We start from the raw sequence: 17633 nt of genomic DNA, 5'->3' as shown, positions 1-17633 counted from the left end.
GGACACATATATCATCTACACAGTGTGCCCCTCAACCTAAACCCCTAAGGCTAACCACCTTGCACAATACAGTAATCATGGGTGACTCAATACTGAGGCACACATATGTCCCACTCACTAGATTGATTATGGAGGCAGTAACAGCCAGTGTCTCTGGCATGCCAGCATCCAACGCATGGCACACCCAGTCAGGGCCCTCCACAACAACTACAAGTATCACTCTGTCATCATCCATGTGGGTGTGAATGACCTGGGACACACCTCCCTGGACTACATAAGAAGAGACATTTCTGAACTCTCAGATTATGTGGTCCAGGCAGGTGTGACAGTAGCCCTGAGTAGTATACTACCATCACCCAGAATGATGTTGCAGTACTATCATCAAATGATTGACTGCAACATTGGCTTATGTGTTGTTTGTCATTCTCATGGGATCCAGTATCTTTCTGCTTGGGATAACATGATTGACTACCTCAATGCCTTGCCAGAGATGGCCTGCATCTGTCACCCCTGGGTTTCCAGGTACTGGCTAAGTGTCTTGCCACCCCTATAGTGCCTTATTATGCAGTGTTCAAAATCAAATTACCACCATAACAGCTAGATGTCTATGTGATCTGAGTGTCATGCTGCTCAACAGTAGACATCTGTCAAGATGCATTCACTCAAAGCACTCCTCAAAGTGGAGGACATTGACATTTGTGCTGTAACAGAGACCTGGTTCACAGCAGCGGACACCAGCCCTGCACTAACAGGCTATGAAACATTCCACAGCTGTCAGCCCCAAAACATGGACCACACCTCCACGGGTGGTGGTGTCCACATATTCATAATGGATATGCACACCTCTAGACTAGTATCCCAGAATAATGCATCTGAGATACTCCAGGTACAACTAACTCTGGGTAATAGTGCAATCCAGGTCATAGCCTGCTATGGGTCCCCATCTATGTACCTAGACTAACAATCCAAATTCCTCAACACCCTGGCATCTATGAAGGTCCAACCAAATACTGACATAGTAGGAGACTTCAACTACCCCTCCATCAACTGGCAAAAGTAGTCAAGCACCAATACACTGGCCCAATGCTTCCTGGAATTCATCAGTTCCAATGCCCTGGATCAGCTCATACTGACCCCAGTAGAGGATACAACAACCTTGACCTGTGTTGATTACTTACATATGGGACTGTTGCTCAACCACAGTTATCAATCCCTACCTGGTCAGATTCAAACATAATGTAATCAACATGGAACTCAACATCTCACCCACACCTCCCACAAAGGTAACCACCTTGAAAAAACTCTCCAAACCTGACTTTGGAGTGATAAAAATAGGGGTGGATGACTTCACTGCACCCATGCTAATGGACAATAGCTGCATGACTGTCAAATCATACACATATGCACTGAACAAACATGTAAATGAATACATGGTACTAGCCATATCCAGCAGAACCAAGACACTGCACTCCACAGACTGGAAGCCAATGTGATGGTCCCCTGCCATTCCTAAAGTGTACAACAGAAGGAGGACAATGTTGCAGAAAAAGGTAGTGTCCCAAGACTGATGAACCCCCTTATTACCATCAACCACAATTTGAGATCCCTCATGGAATCATCTACAGGCAGCTATGAAGACAAAATTGCAGCATACACTGACAACAATCACAACAGCCTTTAATAGTTATATCAACAACCTCCACAGCAATTCCCACAAGTGCTGTGAGTTACTGCACAATGCTAACTCCTAGTCAGAGACAAAAGATATTAGCAACAGTTTTGCCAACAGTCTTGCCAACACAGTCAGTGCCAACTTTACCCCTCTCTTGCCCCCAAGGGAGCAATCACAATGGCAGTTGAATGCTAGGCACCCAGTATTACTGCAGGCCAGGTTAGACCTGAATTGTCCATAGCCAAGAATACAGCTTCCATGGGACCCAAACATATCTGTAGCTGTGTTCTACATGATGTACAAAGAGACCTGGCACCACATTTGTATGCCCTGTTCAGTCACAGCCTCATCTCAGGCTTTGTCCCTCCAAAATGGCACACTGCTGCAGTCATCCCTCTCCATAAAGGGGTAGCATCTACTGACCTTGGGGATTATTTGCCAATTAGCCTGATAAGTTTACTATGTACAGGTATGGACTGCATGATCAGAGACCTGATTGACCAAGATATAGGTGATCTCCTAACACTGGACCCCACACAGTTTGGCTTTGTGAATGGCAGATCATGCCTGCTCAACCTGGTTGACTTCTTTGAGTGAGTCACTAGTGCTGTTTATGACAGTAAGGCACAGCACACAGCCTACCTTGTTCTGGCGAAGGCTTTTGATACCATTCCTCAGTCAGGAATTATTAATAAACCCACAAAACTAGGCCTCAACCCCTATAACAGTGGGTGGGTTGCAAATTGGTTCACAAAACACACAGTGTGACAGTGGCAAACTTCAAGTCAGACTGGCACGCAGTCACAAGTGGAGTCCCACAGGGATCATTACTGGGTAGTCTCCTGTCCAGTATCTACTTCTCAGGAGTCCAGCCCAAGACAGAGAAACTCTGGCTGACCAAGTTCACAGAGGACTGCAAGCTGGGAACTATCATTAACTCCACAAGTGCTGCAGACATCCTACACAAAGGCCTCACTGAGACCAGAGTGGTGTGGAAACCATGGCCAGAAGCTTAACACCACAAAATGCATCATCATCCCCTTTGGTAAAACACTCAGTTGCCAGTAAGTCCTACATCAATGGGAGCCCAATGAACACTGTAGGCATTATAACAGATCTGGGGACACAGGTTGTCAGCAACTTCTCCTTTAACCAACACATTGCCACTGTAGTCAGGAAGTCCTTCTATGTGGCACATTGCATTACCAAGGGTTCTGCATCCAGAAAGACAGAAGTAATGGTCTATGTCTACTGTTCCCTAATTATACCACTCATCAAGTATTATGCCCCCTTTTGCCATTTACCTCAGTAGACACCTGCAACAGCTGGAGAGGCTGCAGAAGCACCTCCCAAAGAGGTTCTTATGCATTAAACACACATCCTATACAGACTCAGAAGACTTCACCTATTCTCTGTGTCATATCACCTAGTTAGAGGCTATCTGTGTTTGACTTACAAAGCTTTTGATACCATTTCTCAGTCAGGAGTTATTGATAAACCCACAAAACTAGGCATCAACCCCTATAACAGTGGGTGGGTTACAAATTGGTTCACAAAACACACAGTGTGACAGTGGCAAACTTCAAGTCAGACTGGCAAGCAGTCACTAGTGGAATCGCACAGGGATCAGTACTGGGTAGTCTCCTGTCCAGTATCTACTTCTCAGGAGTCCAGCCCAAGACAGAGAAACTCTGGCTGACCAAGTTCACAGAGGACTGCAAGCTGGGAACTATCATTAACTCCACAAGTGCTGCAGATATCCTACACAAAGGCCTCACTGAGACCAATGAGTGGTGTGGAAACCATGGCCAGAAGCTTAACACCACAAAATGCATCATCATCCCCTTTGGTAAAACACTCAGTTGCCAGTTAGTCCTACATCAATGGGAGCCCAATGAACACTGTAGGCATTATAACAGATCTGGGGACACAGGTTGTCAGCAACATCTCCTTCAACCAACACATTGCCACTGTGGTCAGGAAGTCCTTCTATGTGGCACATTGCATTACCAAGGGTTCTGCATCCAGAAAGACAGAAGTAATGGTCTCTGTCTACTGTTCCTTCATTAGACCACTCATCAAGTATTATGCCCCGTTTGCCATTTACCTCAGTAGACACCTGCAACAGCTGGAGAGGCCACAGAAGCACCTCACAAAGAGGTTCTTATGCATTAAACACCCATCCTACACAGACTCAGAAGACTTCACTTATTCTCTGTCATATCACCTAGTTAGAGGCTATCTGTGCTTGACTTACAAAGCTATGTCTGACCCAGCTGTTTTAGAATTGCTACATATAAAGACATCCCAATCCCTCCACACCACACACTGCAGAGACTTCTACCTCATTACCACAATTGCCACAACATGTTGGTGGGACAGGTCCCTCACCGAGAGAATGCACATGCTTTGGAATACACTTCCCATACATGTCATGCAGAGCACCTAGCTGACCCTATTTCAGAGAAATCTTGATTAGTGAATTGGTAATAGACAGTTCACCCCAAGGATCACTGCAGTAGCTTTACTTGATACAGGCAGTGTGAAGTAATATCGGATGGCACAATGGCAGAGCCCTTCTATGGGCTAGGCTTGTAAAGGCTCCTGGGCCATTAGCCTACTACACACTTATGAACATATAAGGGGAATGACATCAGCAGGAATGATAAATTAGGGCAGTGGGTGTTAAACTTATCAAAATTCTTTGCCATGCAAACAGACACACTTCCACACATGCACTTGCCAGATGTGAGAATTAACCCCTACCTAACTAGTTATTTGTACCATAGTGTTACACAGTCATTGCACACACTACAGACCTTACTGGGCTGAGAGCTGGCAAAAGGTGGTGATATGGGAAATGACATCAGCAGGACTGATAAAGTAGGGCAGTTGGTGTTAAACTTATCAAAATACTTTGTCCTACAAACAGACACACACTTGTCAGATGTGAGAGTAGAATCCCTACCTAACTAGCTATTTGTACCATAATGTTACCCAGTTATCACATGTGCTACAGAACGTGCTGGGCTGAAAACTGGCTAAAGGTGCTGATATAGGAAATGACATCAGCAGGACTGATAAAGTAGGGCAGTGGGTGTTAAACTTATCAAAATACGTCACCCTACAAACAGACACACTTATACACACACACATACTTGCCAGATGTGAGAGTAGGAACCCTACCTAACTAGTTATTTGTACCATAGTGGTTACGCAGTTATTGCACATGCTACAGAGCTTAGTGGGCTGAGAGTTGGCCAAAGGTGCTGATATGGGGATGACATCAGCAGGACTGATAAAATAGGGCAGTGGGTGTTAAACTTATCAAAATACTTCTGCTTATAAACATACACACCCACACACACATTTGCCGGATACAAGAGTAGAACCCCTGCCAAACTAGTTATTCGTACTATAGTGTTAGGCCATTATCACACACACTGCTGAGCTTATGGGGCGGATAGCTAGCCAAGGTGGCTGATAAAGCGACTGACATCATCTGGACTGATAAAGTGGTGCAGTGGGAAGTGTTGTTGGTGGAAATAGCATAAAACTGATTCACCTACAAGCAAGCACACAACTCCCTCAGTGTTGCACACCCAACTCTCACACACACACAGTTACCGGCATTGAGTTTTGAACTCCTAGCTATCTAGTTATTTGTACTATAGTGCTACACATTTATCATACATGGTACATAGCTTATCAGGATAGAAGGTGTCTAATGGTTCTTCTAAGGTGAATGACAGCAGCAGATCTTGTGCAGTTGGGCAATGTGAAGTGTACTGAGTGGGAACAGTCTGCTAATACTTAGACCTACCAGAGAGACACACACACACACAGGCAGACAATGTGATATTAACACACCAACCTCAGTACTATTACACAATGGAGCTCACCTTTTATGCTTGCACATATAACTGTTTAAAGCCAGTATGCTACTGTCCACAGCAGGACATCACTGTATGCCATTCAGGGTACCCATGTCTGTGACCCACACTGCTGTTGGTGTCCCACTGTGTCTCTCTACCATTGTCTGTCTGTCACTTCCTCACATCTATGTGTGTATGCTTGACATATTTAGTTATATGTTGGTCATATATGTATGCCTGTGTGTCAAAAACAACAGATGCAGATATATCACATATGGGCAACCTACAGCTAGCTGGGGCAAGCCAGTCTGATGTGTGTGTGTAGGGACAATTAAGATGTAAATAGCTGACTGTATGCACAGATATATCTACACAATATAGTCATAGACCAATGTAGGTTCCAACATGTCCTGTGATTCTGTACATGTAGGAGTATGCCCAGTGTAACCTTGTATAGTTAGAGTGGGACTCCATTCCAGTGATAAGTTTACTCCAGACCAGGGTTTTGATTACTACAGACATACCTCTCAGGAGTACAGAGGACTTTCCTCGGGGTAATGGTTTGTTTTGGCAGACATTTTCTGACATACCTGTATTCTAACAGTGCAATGTATTGTGTCATTACCTAGTGTCAGACATCCTGAAATCATCACAGTACTGTACCATGGGAGTACTAGTCGTATGATGTGTAGACTGATATTATGATGGCACCTATGTACATTCTTTCCCAACACAGCCCTTTGGGTGGTGTGGCTATAGCCAGTTGAGTGATAGTCCAGCAACTTGGTGATATACTGGCTGGGGATCTTATGCTTCTGTGGTATCTATGTAACCTGAAATGTCATATCCTGGTGTGGCCACACCTTTCTACTGTACATTTTTTCGCAGATTGTCCAGGTGTTTGGCTGGAGCTTCTCTCCAGTCTGCATAAACATGTGTTTTTATGGCAAGTTACTTCAGTATACTTGAAAAGTGATGTTACAAAATATTGACAGACACTACTGTGTCAGCATACATAACCTTCAGACAATTCCTGCTACTGCAAACTCCTCACCCTAACAGCTTTCTCGGTATGTAAGGGTGATATTTATAACACATGCCTATCATTGTGCCTTTGTTCCACATTTACTTCTGCCCTTGTTCAGACATGTTGCTGTCAGAGGTTTGGCATTATGGTTGTGGATACAGACTGCATTGTACTGTGCAGGCATGTCTATTATATACAAAAGCAGACATAAAACAAGAAAAAAAGCCACATTGACAATGACCACTGCCAACAGTAGAAAGAAGCATGATTATTCACAAAATCCCTAGCACAATGGCTACACAGCCCTCAAGAAGTCCATTATATGTGTAGTATATTCCACATAGCACTGTGACTTCCAGGTATGTTAGTGACAGAGCAATAGGTATCACTGACATGCATAATTGTTGGCACTGTAGTTATCTGCACATGGCCCTGTGACAAATAGCCTGTAACTATGGCAGTACAAGATGACAGCCAGGAGAACATGCTGGCCAGATCCTGACAGTATTGACCACACATGGACATAACTCATTGACCCCTGCATATTGAGAACATGCAACATGTTTTCATGTGTATTGGGACAGCCCTACCAATCCTTGTTATGGTGCTATTTCCCTGCAAACATACATGTTACTGCATTTCTGTAGGTGGGTGGGGGGGGGCACACCTGTCATCTGTAGACTTTTGCTTTACATTTTGGTTCCATTTACCATACTATTGTGTCCTGAATTGGGGACTAGAGGCATATCAGTAAAGAGCACAAGTGAGATTGTAATGGCATACATTTGCAAGTCAGACTTGTTACTCTTCAGAGCCTTACTGTAACTGCAAGACCTGCTGTGCTATGACTGTGTGGGTCTGTAGAGGGGTGATTCAACATTGCTGCCATTGGTGGAGCTTTGCCAGACATTGCTCTCCTGTTTTCTACAGCTGACTTGCTATGTGGGTCTGAGGGGGGTGGGTATGGGACCCCACACTAACATCCAAGGCTGTGAGCTATGACCCTCCAGTTAGTTGTCCCCACACATATACTGTTGTGGGATTTGCCACCTTGGGTACTAATGCATAGTGTTGGGAGGTCAGTATTGGGCAGACATTACCTGATGTCCACATAGCTGTCAGTTGTCTGCTGCTTTCCCAGTAGTCCACCCCATTCCCTTGCATGCATGCAACAATACCGTACATATGCTAGCAGAACATACTAATACATTAATTTACTGTTAAGGTGACTGACTTACCTGTGCCTGTGGCAGTTGTGTGTACAGTGCTTGAGGGCTGCCTATGTTGGATGCACAAAGTACACTGTCTATACATGGTAAGTTACAGGTAGTGTGATGTGAGTGTCTTCCCTTTTTACTGTGTGTGCAAGTAGAGAGAGGTGTCAGTCCCTGGGTGCCTACAGTGTCAGTGTGTGTGCTATGCGTTGCCTCTTTGCCAACACTAGGCCATACTGGGCACACCTCTGTCTGCCTACAGTGGCTGGCTCAGGGGATTTCTCATCCGAGTCCCTCTGTGCCTGTGGGGACCTTGGCAATCATGGGGGGCTATGTGGCCCTTCTCCATCCTGTTCCTGCTGCAACTGTTTCTGCAGGATCATATTGTGTAGCATGGCACATACTATGAACATGTGTGCACATGTGGCTGGAGAGGACTGCAAGGGTCCACCAGATATGTCCAGGCAGCAGACCCGTGACTTGAGTATCCCAAGCACATAGTTTCATAGGTTCATAGGTGTGTACTAGGCTAATCGCCCTGGAGCCTTACAAACCTAGCCCATAGGATTACCCTGGCATTGTGCAACCCGACCTTAATTCCCAGTGCCTCTGTAAAGTAGAGTCACTGGAGTGATACCCAGGCTGAATTTTCTATTTTCCATCCACTCATCAAGATTTCTCTTGAAGAGGGCCAGTGAGGTGCTCCGCTTGACATGTATGGAAAGTCTATTGCATAGCATGCGCAGTCTCTGAGTTATGAACCTGTCCCTCCAGTTTGTTCTGTTGATTGTGGTAATGAGGTTGAGATCTCTGGAGTGTGTAGTGCGGAGGGATTGAGATTTCTTTAGATGTAGCATTTCAAACAGTGCTGGATTAGACATGGCTTTGTAAGTCAAGCAGAGATCGCCTCTAAGTAGGCGATATGAGAAAGACAACAGTTAGGTTTTTTTTTAGTCTGCCCATATAGGACAAGTGTTTCAGGCCTACGATCTTCTTTGTGAGGTACTTTTGTGGCCTATGCTCTGTGATGATCCTGGTTTGTGCATGTGCCTCATTATGGCATTTTTGCATGGATATGTGTGCATTTCTGATGGGTGTCATCATCCATGGCTCCAGTGCATAGCCAGTATCCCCACCAGATGGCCATATGGTATGTCCCCCCCTGGAAAATCCCTGATACAGCTGTGAGGAATGCCAGATGTGGGAATCGTGATAGCTTCCAGGGCTGCCAGCACACACATTCATGATAATGCCCTGGGCATTGCACATGACTTGGCAGTTGATGAAGGGGAAGCCCTTCCAGTTTATGTAGATCCTACCCTGCACACCGGGTGGTGCTTTAATGTGGCTGTACATGCAGTCTATAGCACCTAGTACCTCCAGATATTCAGCTAAATAGTGGAGGAGGCACATATTGCTGGTCAACTCCTCACAGGTGTGGGGGAAGTATATGTGCTCAACAGCCTGTGGTAGCATGGCATCCAGGAACTGGTGGAGTACCCTGGATGCAGATGTCTGTGAGACCCCCATGATGTCCCCAGTAGGTCTTTGGAAAGTACCTGTAGCTAGTATTCTTAAGCCTACACATACCTTAGTATTCACTGGGATGGGTTCCCCTCTGTCCGTTCTGGTTCTGAGGAGAGGCTGGCACAGCTCAACAGGTTGCTGAAGTATGTCCATGTCCACCGTGAAGTGCTCTACTATCTTCAGGTCATGTAGCCCCTGGTTGGTTACTCTGGGTCTGAACAATTGTCTCCTCCTCCTGAGTCTGGGGTGGTTGTCAGCATTATCCTCCTCACCACCGTCAGCCTCCAGCACATACTGATGTATCAAAATGATGGCAGCCCCTAGAATTTTTTCAGTTAAAATTCCCAGGTTAATTCCAAAGGTGCAGAGTTTGTGAGAAAAACCAAACTGAGAGGTGTTTGCATACTTTATAGTGGTGTGCTGCAACTGCTGCCTGTGTAATTGGCTGTCTATGATACATTCCAGCTGCCAGCTATATTACTCATGTCTTTGAATTGGCCACTGTGAGTGTTAGAGGTATCAGTGGTAATTTGTGCATGATTGTCTTTATTCTGCTGTTGCCCTTTTTTACATTTTTTTAGTTACATCTCCTCCCATTTTTAATTATACAGCCACCTGCTAGCTGTATTATTGGGTGCTTTCAATGGTCCAGAGTGAGTTGCAGAGTCCCATATTACTGCTTTGTAGTACATTTCTCCAGTTCTGCTATTTCCTTTTTTCCCTATTTCCTTCCTGTTTTAGTCCCTGAGTGCACCACGCAAACCCATTGAGCTAGTGTAAACAATGCTTTGAAGAAAAGGCTGTGCCCTGGACGTGAACATACTTACTATTTCTGCAGTTACTGTTACTGTTGCTAAGCTATCTGGGACGCAACCCCTCACTTAGCTGTGCAGGCTAAGTGCAAACCGGGCAACATAGCTCCAATGTGCTTATAGCAAGCATGACACACCTCCTTTTGATGTCATCTAACTCCACTCTTACATGGCTGTTTCAGCACCTACACGGTTAGGTGCAGTCTGACACTTAGAAGAAAGTTGTGATTCAGTATAAGTCCCCTCATTAAGATACACCACTGCCTTACTCCATAGTTACTGCACTCACACTGAACCTTTCCTCTTAGCAACCACTGTCCCCCATTATTGTTTTCATTCTGCACGCCATTGACTATAATGGCAAAATGCAGATTTCACACTGATTTGTGTTTTTACATTTTTTTTTTATTTTCCCCACAATCTCATTTGTGTGGCGCTGGCCTATGCTTAAACGGTCAAGATCAGCCAAAAAAAAACCCTTTTATTTTTAAAAAAAAAAACTATTTTTAATGCCAATGGCCATATATTTGGCCATTGGCATGCCTAATACATGGAATACATGCTTTTTTTGAGGCTGTCATGCCTCCATTTTCTTATTTACAGAAATGTATTTGGCTACTAGCCAAATACATTTTTGCACCCTACACTGTTCCTGCACGGAGACCTGCCTACTTCCTGAATCACTAATTCAGCTCATTTGCATGGTTTTCACCAGCAAATGACCTGATTCATATAAGGCAGTGGTGTTCATCCAGGAATAGTGTAGGAGCGCTCATGCACGTCCTGGGAGCTCTGTACTGAATCACTCGGAGGACTTATTGAGTGCAGCAGCTCCTGCACTATTCCTGCATGTCATGCAGGGCTTACTGAATCCTGAGGATTATCTTTGACACACTTACATTTAGGCTACTCTACTAACACTGCCTTTAGCTGTTTTTTTTTTTTTTTAATGATACTATTCTCACTTTGTCTAATTTTCTGAGATACATTTCTACAAGATTCTAGGACAATTTTAGGAAATGCTTTTCCATTAGTGGTAAATATTAAAGGGAGGTCTCAGTAATTTAGTTTCCATGTTGTCTCTAAATGAATACAAGTTAAATTTAAATATAAACTTACTTTGCAAAGGTGCACAGCATCTCTCATATGAAAGTTTAAAAGTCAGACATTTCCACAAAAAATGTCTCCTGTAGTAAATGGTAACCATTTTTAAATGAGTAGCAGTGATGTTCACTAGGAAGAGAGAAGATGATGAACCTTAAGATTTTGTTTTTGGTGACTTGCAGTATGTGGGTTTTGTGGTAAAAGTAGGGCATTTAATGGTAGGCAATATTCTAATCTGAGCAAAAGAATATTATCGTTTGCTAGGACCTCCAAGAGTCAGCCATTCTCCATGGCCTATTGATCAGTGCTGTAGCTAGAGTTTGCGCCATCCTGGGCTGTCTTTGAGTTTGCTGCCCCTCTCCCCTCACAAAACCATGGTCAAATGGGTCCCCCATACACAGCCCCCACCACAGGCATTCCAGTGTCCCATTACTTGGCTATTTCTCCCCATTTTCCATAAACACTGTAATGTGCATACTGCTTTATTCTTTACTTCTACAATGATTATTCAGATTTCATTTAAAAGTTTTATTTTACATTTTATAGCACAGACACTAACAGACATCTTTTAAACAAAGCAATACAGTCTCACAATGAAAACAGACTTAGCATTAAAACTTCTCTGCCCTTATTTATTATTATTTATTTATTTACATTTGTTTACCAGGAAATTCCAACTGGACGTAGGTCCTTTTTCACTGGTGGCCTGGGGAGAAAAGCTCCGCAGAACAATAAATGAGCAGCAGAGTACATGAAGAACATTGAATATACATACAATAGCAAATAATACATACTGCACTTAACATTAGCTAGACATACAATATGAAAAATAGTAATAAACAGATATACCAATGTCTAGCTAGAGGCTAGGAATAAAGGTAGGATGTATATACAGATAGTACTCATCTCAAACGTATACTGTTCTAAACTCATATACAAAAATCTTATATACAAATATTACACTAAACTCAAATAGCTATAAAGCAGATGCTACACACGAAGGTGGAACAAGCTAGAAGGGCTAATGGGATGCAAGGGGAAGATAGAGGAATAAGAGATGAGACTGAGTGAATAGTATACATGGTAGTGAGATGAAGCTAGGTGTAAGTCAGATGGATATGTATTTGGAGTTGAGATGAAGTGAGGTAGTTAAGCATGTTATAGAAGGTCTGAGAAATTGAGTGAGGGGAGGATAAGGGTGGATAAATGGTGAGCCAGAGCTGTGGAAGGAATGCAATGATCAGACAGTGTGAGGCAGGGTGGCTAGGGGAGGGGAGAGGAAGGGGAGGTAAAAAGGAGGGTTACTAGTCGGGATTGGTACATGAACATAACCAGAGACTTTTTAAGTGAGTTTTTAGTGCAGTCTTGAAGTGATTGCAAGAAGGTGGTGTGGTTACAGGAGGGGGGGGTTGTTCCATAATCTGGATATGACGCAGGAGTATAGTGCTTCTCCTGCTGCGTTTTTGGGTTTGGTCATTACAAGTAGATTTTTGCTGCTGAAGCATAGTGGTCTAGTGGAGCAGTAGGGTTGGAGAAGGTTTTGAATGGATGGGACTTTAAGAGGATGGTTTACTAACTTGTGGGCGAAAGAGAGTTGATTCAGGTAAAGAAGTTGAGGGAGTTCAAGACAGTCAAGTTCTCTAAGTGAGATACAGTGGTGGCTGAGATAAGAAGCACCAGTGGCAAATTTGCCAATTTTATTATAGCAAGCCTCAAGCTTGTTTAGGTCTGTTTGTCTAAGGTAGGTAAGTATAGGAGAGGCATAGAGTAAAGTGGAGATTAGGTGGGAATTGACAGCAGAAGTTCTGGCTGTCTTGGTGAGGAATTGTTTGTTTCTGTGCAATGTACCTAGTTTTTTGTGAACCTTTTTTATGGTAAGGGAAATGTGTGTGTCAAATCTGGGATTGTTATCAATTTCAACACCAAGTACTTTGATGTGTTCTGTTGGGGGAGATGACTGTATTGTCTTTAGCTAGAATATTAAAGTAGGGGAAATTGGGCTAGATTTAGTTGGTTGGAAGATAAAGAGTTTAGTCTTGCTCAGGTTGAATAATAACTGGGCATTAGATAGCCAGTTTTCAACAGATGAAAAGGCTTCCTGTGTGATCTTGTGGAGTTTGGGTATAGTTGGGGCTGAGCAGATGAGCATGGAGTCATCTGCATACTGTATAAGAGATGCATGCTTGGTGGCTGTGAATAGATCATTGGTGAAGAGTGAGAATAGTGGGGGACCAAGGATGGAGCCCTTGAAACTCACATTCATTGAAACAGCATTGAAACCCACATTCAAAGAAAATGCATCTGGCCAGTGATGGATAAAGACTACCCTTGGACAGTTTTCAAATCAGAGACCTCTTACACACATTATTTCGGACAATGCAAACATACATGTGTTCTTTCATACAGCTTCCTGATTGCATTACATTATATTCCTTGTATAATACAGCACACTGCACACTTGTTAGAGCACATTTTAAATTTATTGTTTTGAACGTTTTTCCAGTAAGCAATGAAACAAAATGTTTGAACCAGTAATGACAAAACTGAGAAATTCAAAACATTTCCATCATAAAAGTCTACTCATTATAATCCACAATATCAGTAAATATGTACAATCTCTGCAGAAGTAAAAGTCATCTAAATAATTCCACATTGAAGAGATTTGTAACTAATGAAGAGATTGCTTCTAGCAAACAACTTTATATTTCTTGTTTCATCTGCAAATAAAGTGTCTGTTGCCCTTGAAGAATAAATTGGCTATGTTACATTAAAAAATGATAAGCTAGTAATATTGCAGTAGGGAATTGATGGCAAACTGATAATAGGTTCAGAGTTACTAGGTATCACTTCCCTGGGTTGAATCGGACATTTGACATTTTATGGTTTTGATATTACAAGATCTAGCTTTAGTTATTTGATTATCTAAAGCTTTGATATTGTAATATAGACCCAGTCTATCTACATACTGTGGGAGTAGAACCCACAACCTTCTGCATCCAATGCAAGTATACTACCTGCTGTGCTACTAACAATACAAACAGACTTTGAATAAGCAGCACTAAACGTCTCTTCCCCTGAAGAACTTTGCAATACAAGAAATCTGGAAAAAGCCAAATGTATTGGGGCAGGGGAACAAAGGCCCAAAACTAGAGAGTGGGACACATTTTAAACTTCACTTGTATAATCTTAGAAAGTTGCTAGAATAAAATATCTTGGTGTTACCATGCATTTCCTGAAAGATAAGAAGACTGAAACTTAAATGGCTATAATTATTTAGTGAATTCAGTTCTCATTAATTTGCAAGAAAACCTCAACTTTTAAGAGAAACACAAACCAAAGGTATGAGCCATCAGCCAAACATTCCAGATACTCTGAAACTTTGGACAGTTGACAGCTATGGTTAACTTCTTGAATGGCAAGTGGTGGTATGGGTAGAGAATTCAGGTACTTGTCCCTTGTACCTAAAGTACAGGGTTTGAGCCTGCATAACCCTAAGAACTTTACACACACACACACACACACACACACACACACACACACACACACACACACACACACACACACACAGGTAATCATCTAACAGCCGTTCAATGCAGCAAACAATTTACAGAACGGACCTGTTCCCATCATCTATTCAAATGCAGCAATTACAGAACGGACCTGTTCCCCAATTTAACAGCTAAAAGTAATCATCTATTCAACTGCACATATTGTGTGAGGCAGAAAGACAGAATGTCTAGACCAGAAAGAATGGAACAGTCCCATTGTTAACAGCTAAAAGTTCTGAATTGCTATGTTTTTACTTGTTTTCCTTACCTGGAAGAGCTGGGAAAACTCTGCTGCAGCTGCAGACCTGCAGTCAACACATGTATGTTTCTTTTACACTGCTGCTGTCCATCAAATTACAGTGAGTCAGTCAGTCACAACCTTCGAGCCCTCATCTGAATTCTGACAGGCTGGTAGGCTGCTCATGAAGCTGATGTCATCATGCATGTGCTGCATGTGATGACATCAGCAGAAAATTGCCAGAAAAAAAGAATCAAAAAAGAAAAAAGATGGGAAATTCGAGAATAAAGGTAACCACTTAGGATATCATGCCACCCCATTATTTGGACCTCAGAACTGGTAAATGTCGAGGAATTTGGTATGGTTGAGAGGTCTGATTGCATGAATATACTGTAGAAAAAAATATTTAAAGATAAGAGGGACTGTCTGATGAACAATGACAGTAGGCAATGAACCACAAAGCATAGCCCATGCATAGCACTTCATGCATCAATTGAACCCTATGTCTTTTCTATAATGAGGAAACACTAGCCTGAATGTTATGGTTCACAGATGTGAACTAGATACCATCTCCTTACTTGTGCAACCTTATACTTTGCACAAGCTCCCACGTGGCGTTCCTTACTACTGCTGCTGGCTGGCCACCAACACTATCAGCGCTCATGGTAGGACGTATAAAGGGAGATCCAGTGACATCATGGGACAATTCACTGCCTAACTGGTGCACGATCATATTGTGTGGAACGCAACATGCAGTAAACATCCTACATGCAGTAGCAGGGGCATTATTAAGGGCACCCCCAGACTAATGCAGGCAATGGAAACAGGCATTAGGTAAGACAAACACTCAATCAATGGCAATTCATGTCTGTGTTATGGTGGTATTATACCTATCTTCTGCAGCTTTTGTTAGATTCTTCACAGCGGTTATGAGTCAGGATTCTAGGAGATAACCCACATTTTCTGGAAACCACAAGAAAAGAAGAGAAAAGATGGGAGAGGAAACACAACAAAGGAAAGCTGTTTTAGCATTAAGCAATGCATTTTACTAAGGACAACTTATTAGATGCTTAAAATTAATATTTCCACTTACCAACAAGGAGACATTGGGGTATTCTACCATGCAAGAATAGTCAGTAGACTAAGCTTACATGAGAATCACGGGCACTGCCAGGATGCTAGGCTGACATGCTGTTGATGCACCCAACACTTATGTGGGAATCATGGTCTCTGCCTGGATGCTAGGCCGACATGTTGGTAATCCACCCAACACATATGGGAATCATGGGTACTGCCAGGATGCCTGGTTGACATATTATTAATACACTCAACACTTATATGGGAATCATGGGCACTGCAAGGATGCCTGGTTGACATATTATTAATACACCCAACACTTATATGGGAATCATGGGCACTGCAAGGATGCCAGGCTGAGATGTTGGTGATGCACCCAACATGCTTTATACACTACGATGGAATCGTAGCTCTGCCTAATGCAGTACAACTTCCCCATGAAATTAATGGGGGTGCTAATGGCAAAACAAGTGCAATCCGTCACATCAAACACCTTATGGAAACATTCCACCCTCATAAAAGGCATATATGTTTTTTTCTCATTCTTGAGGTACACTGAAAAATAAATGTACTGATCCATATATACCAAGAATATATCGATGAGCTACTGAAGTACCCGTGAAGCAGAAGCCTGAGAAACACTCAGTGTATCCCCAGTCTGTCTCTAAAAGTTCTCTGTGGCAAGTATATTGAGAGCTATGCACATCATTAATATCCACAGGGATAGGAAGGCGAAGAATATTCCCAGTTCTCATCCGTGGACCATACATACTCACTAAAGCCCATAAAATCTTTCTGTCTTCTCTAATACTGTCAAGATTTTCCTGATTATCAAAACTGTAATGAGATCTCCTTTGCCTGCGTTTTCACTTAAGGTTTCAGCTCAGTCAAGACAAGCAGCTCATACCAGGAAACAGCCACACTGGCAGCAAAAGCAAGCATTTTGCCAACAGATAGAAAAGCTGCAGTTTTGCCTTTTATAACATATATTTGAACAGTGTGGAAACTTTTCAGAAAATGACTATGACTCATATCTCATTAGAATCTCATTAATCTTTTGCTTATATATGTTCATTCGAGCAACCACATGTGAGCACAAATAGCCTCTATGAATCACACCTTGGGTTCGCTGACAAGCTGAAAGAGCAGACTGCAGTTACCTTACTACTTATGTACATACACGTCTGTTTCTTATTCCCTACTTTGCTATCTCTATTAATTTTTTAAGACTATCCCCAACTATCTTTATCTCTTCCATACTGCTTTGCACCATATCCATTTATAACCTCAACCCTCATACCAGTACCTATCTATTCCACATTGTATCTTTTTCATTTCCCAAATAAGCCATCATTTCTTCTTATTCTGACTACTTCCTTATACTCTACCATTTAATACCCCTGTATTTCTTATATTCCAGAGAAGACACCAGGACAACCTACTTCTTTCAGCTCTCAGAATCCACCATCACTGAATCTCCTGCAATCCTGCAACAACTTCTTTCCTTCTTCATTGCTTCTTCCCCACTACTGACATCTA

Source organism: Protopterus annectens, chromosome 11.part0 (assembly GCF_019279795.1).
Source record: "Protopterus annectens isolate FY-2018-M chromosome 11.part0, PAN1.0, whole genome shotgun sequence".
NCBI classification, from domain to species: domain Eukaryota; kingdom Metazoa; phylum Chordata; order Ceratodontiformes; family Protopteridae; genus Protopterus; species Protopterus annectens.
Note: the sequence above shows the minus strand (reverse complement) of the source record.